Source organism: Pogoniulus pusillus, chromosome 15 (genome assembly GCF_015220805.1).
Source record: "Pogoniulus pusillus isolate bPogPus1 chromosome 15, bPogPus1.pri, whole genome shotgun sequence".
Lineage (NCBI taxonomy): Eukaryota > Metazoa > Chordata > Aves > Piciformes > Lybiidae > Pogoniulus > Pogoniulus pusillus.
The window spans coordinates 9,875,884-9,884,931 of NC_087278.1; the positions used below are offsets into that span (position 1 = coordinate 9,875,884).

The 9,048-nt window shown below is 44.2% G+C and overlaps 1 protein-coding gene across 2 annotated transcripts in view; it reads right to left on the bottom strand.

Annotated features, from left to right (window-relative positions):
- Positions 1 to 6,735, bottom strand: part of NCF4 (neutrophil cytosolic factor 4) — a 40,076-nt gene extending 33,341 nt beyond the window's left edge. For both annotated transcript variants that reach the window (XM_064155332.1, XM_064155328.1), the window contains exon 1: positions 4,283 to 6,735. The gene's annotated coding sequence lies outside the window, so the exon portion shown is untranslated. The remainder of the gene's footprint in view (positions 1 to 4,282) is intronic.
- Between the last annotated feature and the right edge of the window lie 2,313 nt (positions 6,736 to 9,048).

Consider the following 9,048-nt stretch of genomic DNA (forward strand, 5'->3'; position numbering starts at 1 on the left):
AAGAAGTATAGCATAGCTAAAAAGAGTACAATAGAGATTTCTTTCCTGCAGTCCTCCCTTTAGGCAATTGAAAGTGATAAAGAAAAGAAAGCACAGGAGAATTCAGTGTTTAGGTCTGCTTTACACCATGAACCACATGGAGATATCCTTTTAAACCAAATAAGTTTGGTTTGTGTGGGGGTGTGTCTCTTCTCCCAGGCAACCAGCAACAGAACAAGGGGACACAGTCTCAAGTTGTGCAAAGGGAGGTATAGGCTGAATGTTAGGAGGAAGTTCCTCACAGAGAGAGTAATTTGCCATTGGAATGGGCTGCCCAGGGAGGTGGTGGAGTTACCATCCCTGGAGGTGTTCAAGAAAAGACTGGGTGAGGCACTTAGTGCCATGGTCTAGTTGACTGGTCAGGGCTGGGTGCTAGGTTGGACTGGATGATCTTGGAGGTCTCTTGAACCTGGTTAATTCTATGATTCTATCTGTTTATTAGCAGCTGGACTGGGGCTGTTTACTCCATGAGGGTGACTGGAAGAGTTCTAGAGAATAATGACTTGTATTCACTAATCCTTGGATGGATTCAGATCACGAGATACCTTCTCAGATTTAAGTCATTTATCAGTTCTCTAAGTGCAAGAGTCGTTTTCTAATGAAATGCTTACAATAAACAAACAGCTGACACAACTCTGTCTTTGTGGCTTGTTAGACACTTTCTTAGCCATCAGTTTCACTTGGGGCACTGGCAGGAAAAGTCTCGACTTACAGTTTGAGCATCGCTGCTATAAAATTCTCCCCACTCTCTCTTCCCTCAGAAAACCCCTTGACAAACCTCTGCCTTCTAAATCCATCTCACTGTGCACTGACAGCTCTGAAACAAGTGATTAGTAGAAAAATAAAATAATAACTATCAAAATTCGAGTTACCACAGGATTCCAACCACTAAAACTGAAGTCAAATTTATCCAAAACCTGCACACCCTTATTTGACTGCTCCCCTAGCAGCAACCTGGTATAAATGGGGATAAGTAATGAAGACAACTTTCTGCTGTGCTAGTTTTTTTCCAGAATATAACCCCTGTGGTAATAATTACATGGCCTTAGCCATCCCAGTGTGAACAGCATCGAAGTGTCAATTATGACAAATGTCTGATACCCACAAGCATCTGCTGTAAAGAAAACCAACTGTTTCCATTCTCTTAACCTTGGGGTCAGGATTTCCCACTGGGACTAACAGCTTTTTTTTTTTCCTGCTCTAAGTATCCATTTGAGAGCTGCTAGGAAGTGTTATGATACACAGACTTACTCTTTCAGCACTAGGGTTGTTTTTTTTCTTGTTTGGTAATCTAAGCCTAACTCTCACCAGGGATTTACACACAAACGCCCATCCCTGCTTTTCGTTTGTATTATCTCCTTTGGGTGTTACTGTTCAAGACATTTCAGTTCCTTTTTCACACCATCTGCAATGCAAGCTGGAGAGTCCCCAAAGCCCACTGGCAGCATGGACGATTAGTGACCTGTGTCTAGCCTTTGGGGTGTCTCTTGTAGCTCTTTGCTACTTCCAGCTTTTGAGCCAATTATCAGAAGAGTTGCATGTTAAAAAATGGAACCACTAAGCTTTGATCCTAGGAATGCACACTTCTCTCAGGCAAACCACAGGATTACATGGACTGTGAAGAGGTAATGAAACCTAAAAAGCCTGAACCACTCTGATAAACTCCATCTGGCAGAAGGAAATTATAATTAGTATATCTAAAAGAAGTGACATTTTCAGTTACAGGGGAGTAATGTAAAATATGTGTGTGTATACATGAACAAATATGCTCATACACAGCCTGAAGAGGGCATATAAGCAGTGTTAAGAATAAACATGAAGTTTCCTGGTTTATATTATCAAAGAAATATTTTTTTTTCCACTGGGTACTGTGAGTCAAATTTTAACTTATTTATTTCTCATATACATTCTGCCCACCTGATCCTTCCACTTTTCACATGTGTGGTACATTACAAACTACACTGAGAAATAGTAATTAAAGGCTTCGATGAGAATAAGACTCTTCCAGTTGTCTAACTCAGCATCCTGTTCCCAAAAGTAGGCAGAGACAGAAGTACTTAGAGGAATGTAAGCACAAAGCCATCACAATATTACACTTTGCCCTAATCCCAACCACTTTAGGTCAGGAACTTCACAGGCTGGATGTGACATGTCTGGTAACCTTCAGTGGATCTCTCTGCTACGATTTTGCCCATTTCTTCCAACACTCAAAAACTCTCAACATCACAACATCCTAAATTCAACAGGTGCTACATTCTTTATGATATAAAAGTGTCTTCTGAGAAAGCTACAAGTTGCACTCACTGACACAAAAAGTTTAGTGGTACTTTTGCCAGAAGAGCTTTGTCCTAAAATTCTGGACAAGTTCTAATGGTGAGTCCTGACATTTCATCTTTCTAATCACTCCAAACTGCTTTATATTAATTAAAAGTCATATTTGCTCCTACTTCTCCAAAAGACATCTCGCAGTACCTCGAGATACTGGAAGGTGTCCAGAGAAGGGTGACAAAGATGGTGAGAGGCCTGGAACACAAACTGTATGAGGAGAGACTGAGGGAGCTGGGGGTGTGCAGCCGGCAGAAGAGGAAGCTCAGGACTGACCTCATTGCTGTCCACAACTACCTGAAGGGAGGCTTTAGCCAGGTGGGGGGTGGCCTCTTCTCCCAGGCAACCAGCAACAGAACAAGGGGACACAGTCTCAAGTTGTGCAAAGGGAGGTACAGACTGGATGTTAGGAGGAAGCTCCTCATAGAGAGAGTGATTGGCATTGGAATGGGCTGCCCAGGGAGGTGGTGGAGTCACCATCCCTGGAGGTGTTCAAGAAAAGCCTGGATGAGGCACTTAGTGCCATGGTCTAGTTGATTGGCATGGGCTGGGCGCTACGTTGGACTGGATGATCTTGGATGTTTCTTCCAACCTGGTAGATTCTATGATTCAGGGTTTCTGGAATCCTGAATCACAGCTTTGTATGATATATGGTTATAAGGAACTCCTAGGGCATCACACAACAGCTAAGAAGGAGAGCAATATGGTATTTCTTTTTCTTGGAAGATGAAAGAGGACCGTGGGACCTATCTAGGACATTGTCAGAAGGGGCAAGTTTGATAGCAGGAACAAAAGGAAGGAACATGCACTCAAGGTCATAACTTGAAGGAAAAACAGCAAAGGAAATACTACCACTCTAAGGATTCCTATCGTGACCCTAAACACAGGTGAGATCAGCACTGAGCTTTGCCTCAGAAAAATGAAGGACCTCCTATATAATGAATGTTGGCTATAAAATGCTTCCAAATGTGTTTAACCAAAATATGCTTCTGGTACACGAAGTATTTTTAATAAGATTTTAAATTGCTGCTTTAATTCTTTTAAAACCTAAATGCAATGTGGATGAGTCCAATATTACATGTACATCTTGGATCCAGCAATTCAGCCTGGGTTATCATTTTTGTCTCATATAACAGGTTGGAGACTCTAGCAGGTATTTTAGAATACTCTAGAAGCTCAGACAGCAAAGTAATTCCATGTTTTGGTGGGCACCATGATACCAAGAAAATGCCAACAAAATTGGAGGAACACCAAAATCAAGTAAGAAAATAATTATTACAGGTTGAAAGGTTGATTCGTGGTAAAATATATTAAATAATTATTTCTCTATATTGTAACTATTTGAAAAGTCAAATTAAAGGTGAAAGCACCAAGAAGACGGTGGAAAAAAAACAGGTTGATCCAAAGACTTACAAGAGATATTGATAAAAATCAAAATATATAAGAGAAACTTAAACCTGACAACCAAGAAACATTTTTAATCAAGGAGACCTCTACATTCCAGCATATCCTTTCAAACAAATAAAAGGCACATGGCTTCTTTAACAAACAAGTAGTAAAAGCAATGCAGGGCAAGTGAAAGATGGCTGACTCATATCCCTGAAGATGAAGTTGCCTGTTGTGACACATGTACTAGACACAGGAGACAGCAGCAGGACAAGCCTCCTTTTTAAAGTGTCACGCTAGCACTGTGATGGCAACATCAACAATTTGAGCCACCTTTGCTGATGTTGACCTGGAGCACCTTACTATGCAGATTACAGGTATTTGTGTGTGGTAAGAAGGAGAAAAGGGAATACTAATGTATGAGCCTCCACATTAACTGTGCAGAATAAATCTACCCTAAAGGGGAAGCCCAGTCTTAACCTTCACCTGAATGAACTTGACTGATGTGATAATAGCTGTGAAAACACCTTACTGAAAGTGATGAGCGCAGTAACAAAGTCTTCTTCCCTAAATTCTGTTGACACAGGTGAATCCTCAGTGATCCTGTCGTCACAACTCTCCATGTCTTTCAGCTCCAAGCAGATCTGTGCAAATAACCTAGAAGTGTTGGATTTTTATTGTATTCTTCTTAGCACAAAACAAACAAACAAAAGCTCTTTCAATTAATTAAATACTTGACATGTAACAAAGGCCTCACTATATGCCTGATGAAGTCATAAATCTGCTTCTCTCTCCACGAATAAGCCTTAGCAGGAACTAACTAAAAGGATAAGAGAGGATTTCCACTCATCAGGATTGCTTTCACATGGCTGAATTACACAAAGGAATCATTTTCTCTCCTTTCACCAGCAGACAAATACATTCATTGCAATGGAGCAGACAGAAATTGAAGTCACACTCCAGTAGCCAAAAAACCAATGCTACAATCCTTATCCTCTCTAAGCTCCCAAAACAAGGTAATAATTTTTTTTCTGCCAGCTGCCAAATGGAACTAGAGCATCCAGCTAACAACCATGAGATACTGGTATCTCTCAATCAGAATCTAATCTTGGCACTACAGCGAGGGAATATAATATGTGAAAGTGTAATGCAAACCCTACATCACTGAATTTAGCAAACAGCATACGACAAATCATACTGTTCCAAAGGCAGCACACCAGTTGGTTGAAACATTTGGACCCACAAGAGTCAGCTATCTCACACTGTAATTAAATACAAAGTCTCACCTGCTCTGAGTTATGGCACAGACACACTGTGAGAAATAAAGTGGACTACCTGAAAAGTAGTAATAAGTTCCCAACTACTGTAGACACTGAAAAGGCAAAACCCCCATCAGTAAGTGCTATTAAAAAATAGTAAGAGAGACACTGAACCAATGTAATTAACCTTTGTCATGTTTGATTCAATAAAGCTTCCTCCTTGGAAATTATCTAAAGCTGCTGAAGAATTTCCAATTTATCACAGAATCCAACATCAAAATTATAGTGGCAGTTGAGAAAGATTTTTAAATATTCTTATCCCATGCATAGCTTAATTAGCTTTCCTCTCTTCTAGGATCAATTGATTAATCAAGCTACAAAAATCAAATCTCACTTCTGCAGCACCTGCTTTTCCCCAAAGATAATTTCACTTGTATCACAACAGGCTTGGTTGCTTTTCAACTAAGAACTGTTGGGTTTAAGACCCAAAACAGAAAATGGCTTTTAACTCACAAATATACTCCAGAGAAATGTGCTTGGTAGTCCTTCATAAAACGTTTCCCCAGAAATTAAAAGCCCTGACAACATTAATTATCGGGAAAAGTGTCCCTACATGGATTGCAAAATGGTAAATAGACCTCAATGGCATCTTTATTGTTATTCTTGCTCGACAGAGTAAACACCGAGGTGTCTTCAAGGGTGTCTTTCCCTCTAATGAGCAATTCTGCATAAAACGAATTTATACCCCAAAACGGTTACAGTCACTGTATTATATGCAGGATCACCTCATTTACAATGTCTCACCTCTCCTCAGAAAGCTCAGGCTGTACATTTTTTTGGATTTCTACAACGCTTTGCCCGATGGGACACAAAATGGATCTTTTGGATACCACTTTAAGTGTGACCAACCAGAATTACACGACCGAGTTTGCTGTTGTCTGCAGGGAAAACAAATAAATTAATTAATTCTGCCTTCCTTCAAGGCCAAGAGGTAGAGTGAAATGACGCAGGTTTAGATGCAGGAGGCAGATTTAAGGGTGTTCTTTCTTGTTTTGAGCAGCATCTGCAAGGAGTAAATACAGAAAAGGACACATTCCTGAGCTTGCCTCTGCTTCCCCTCACTCCGGTGAGAGGTTGCCTCTTCCTTTCCTTCTAAGCAGAGACTCATCTTTCGAACTGAACCTCCTGATTCTAGGTGGTGTCTCCGGTGACACCTACCTCTGATGCAGCACGGAGCGCCTATTTGCCCCCAGATAGCTCATTTATACCTCCTGCTTCTCCCTCTGACAATAAAGTTCCAAGAGGACGGTCAGTTTGCAGAGGTAATAGGTTTTCGCAGCCAGGGGAAGGTGAGGGCCAAGGATTATTAATAGTGTTCCCTGATTAGTTAAGGGAAAGATAAATGTGACACCGCCACCAAAATCCCTGAATATCTGATACCAGTGAGGAGTGGGGTATCACCTGCCAAAAATAGATAGACAGATTATATAAGTGGGGTTCCTACCCCGAGCTCCACCTCTGTTTGACCACTTCTCTATCTTACACCCTTTTCACGAGACCCAAAGAGACCCTTTTGGAAGAGATCCAAAGGTAAGTAGCAAGAAAATGTTCAAACTTCTACAGGAAAGGTGGATTCGGCCGCTCCCAGCAGAAACCCTGGACCTTCACCCTAAGAAAAGCAGATGAGGGTGTCTTCCATCGCTACGACCCTCTCTCCTTGCCCGCAGACAAAAGCCCAGAGACAAAGAGGTGCAAATCTCCCAAACACTGAGGAATGGCTTCCCGCAGAGAAGGCTCCAAAGGAGAAGAAAGGGTCATTAAAAAGAGAAAATGGGTGAACAAAGTGACGGGAGATGAGGAGAAAACGAAGAGAGAAAGTGAGAAAGTGGAAGTAACAAAACAGGAAGGGGAGGGAAGGGGGGAAAACGAACGAGAACGCGAGGAAGGACCCGGTGAGCAGAAAAGCTGATGAAGTGCTCATTTGTGAATCAAAGGCCAAAAAAAATATAGCAAACACCTCGAAAACACATCGCAGAATGACGTCTCTCTTGATGCACAGACAATCGTAAGCAATGGGATGAAGTTGCTCTCTTTGGTGTGGTCATTAGGAAGATAAAGGAAATCTGTCCTCCTTTTCCCAAAGGATCCCGGCTTTCTGCTTCAGCTGTTGGTGTGGGGGCTTCTTGCTGCTCATGCCATTCTCCCTGAATTGTTTGCTTTTAACAAGGGCGGGTTGATTTCTACTTAATACTTAACTTACTCGATCGTTTACTTAGTAAGAACGCCATCATTCTGGTGCCGGTGGAAGAGGGAGTTGATCTACAGGAAAGCTTCCAGTGCAGACACCTTGGAAATCCACGGTGTGGATTTTGCAGATAGTTCGGGCAGGAAAATTGGCAAAATCTCAGAAAGAAAGCACGCGTCCTTCATCTCTCAGGGACGATGAGAAAAGAGATGAAGGGTCGAGTGGGAAGCTGCCAATTCCTGTAACACCTTTTCTATTAGAATAACGTACCCGTTTGGACTAAAGCTTGGTGGTTAAAAACCTCTAGTACTTTGCTAGCTGTCCTTAAATGGGATGCCCTGCTGAGATTAGAGACGGGCCTCAGCCCGCTGCTGCAGGTCAGACCCGCAGCTGTCCCCTTCGCGAACCCTTATGTGGCTTTCACTTCCCCAGCCTCAGCTGCTGAGCAGGGGGCGAAAAGCTGAAGGAAATGTTATTTACGCTCTACAAATGGCTTCACCTGATCTGAAGCCTCGTTTTTCTGGCACTTCTCACTTTTCGCCTTCACAGCACGATTAGGCTGTGGCAGCCCGGCAGATCTGATGACAAGGGAAAGTGGGGCGGTTCGCACATCGTTCGGGATGCGGAGGGCACTGCCGGAGCTCCCATCCTCAGGACACGGAATGCGCCCTGGAGGCCTCTGGACGGTTCGCTTGGCATGAGGGCAGCTACCCTGCCCGGAGTCTGCCAGCACAGCAGGCAGCGCTGCGCATCGCCTCTGCCAGCCAGCGGCTCCGGTTACGGCCGAGGACAGCCTGCCAAAGGCGTGCTGCATCTCCCGCACCGAAACGCGAATCACCGCGGCCGGAGCATCTCTGCTGGCGGGCAGTCAGAGGCATTCCTGTCTGTAGGGACAACGCTAAGGCACGAAAAACCAGGATACCTCACCAACCGGTTTGCAAAGGGTTCCTGAGGAGGAAAGAGGTGGGAACAGGCCCAGCTCTGCTCTAAGCAGCGCCAATGCTGTTCAGATCAGAGCTGCTCAGATCAGGGCTGGCGATGCAAGGCCGGAGGCGCCTTGCACTGAGACAAGAAAGGACTCTCCTCTCCTGTCGGTTACTGGAAATGAAAGGGACGCCAATTACACAAGATCAGGCACATTGATTTCTCTTGTAAATAGCTGTATATTGACGGGTCTACATTTAACCCGAGCGCAAAAGAGGCTTAACGATTGGGTTTTAACCCGTGCTAGGCGACGCTTTTTCAACTCCGTTCTCCAAGCCGAACTCTGCTAAAGCAGGCGACCCGAGGAACCCAAATCTTCTCTTTCCTTGCACCTCCCAGCTCGAACCCAGGGCAGCAGCTGAGTGAGAAATGCCCGTGCGGGAAAGGTGCACGGGGACCTCCCGTGGGGTCGCAGTTTGTCTCGGGCCCGCATCCCAGGGCAAGGTTCCTCTTTCCCTGCAGAAAGATGTGCTCAGCCTAGGGAGTGGGATTAGGGTCCCCCACCCGTCTCCTTGTTCGTCCTTGGAGAAAAAATAAGCCCCTCGTGTATCTCAAGAAACACGAAAAACAAAAGTTCAGACGAGAAAGAAGGCAGTCCCTCCCACAACGAAGAGTGACTGTTTAAAAAAGAGAGGGGGAAAGAAAGGGGACCCCAATGTCACCTCCTCCTCCGTCCTTCTGCGCTCAGTGCCGTGCTAATGACTCACCCGCTGGAGCTGAACTTGGGGAGCGGAGGAAGGGACGGGGCTTTGCGCTTTCACAAGCGCCGAGGAGCCGCTCCCGGAGCGACCCGCGTTTGTGCAGCAGCCG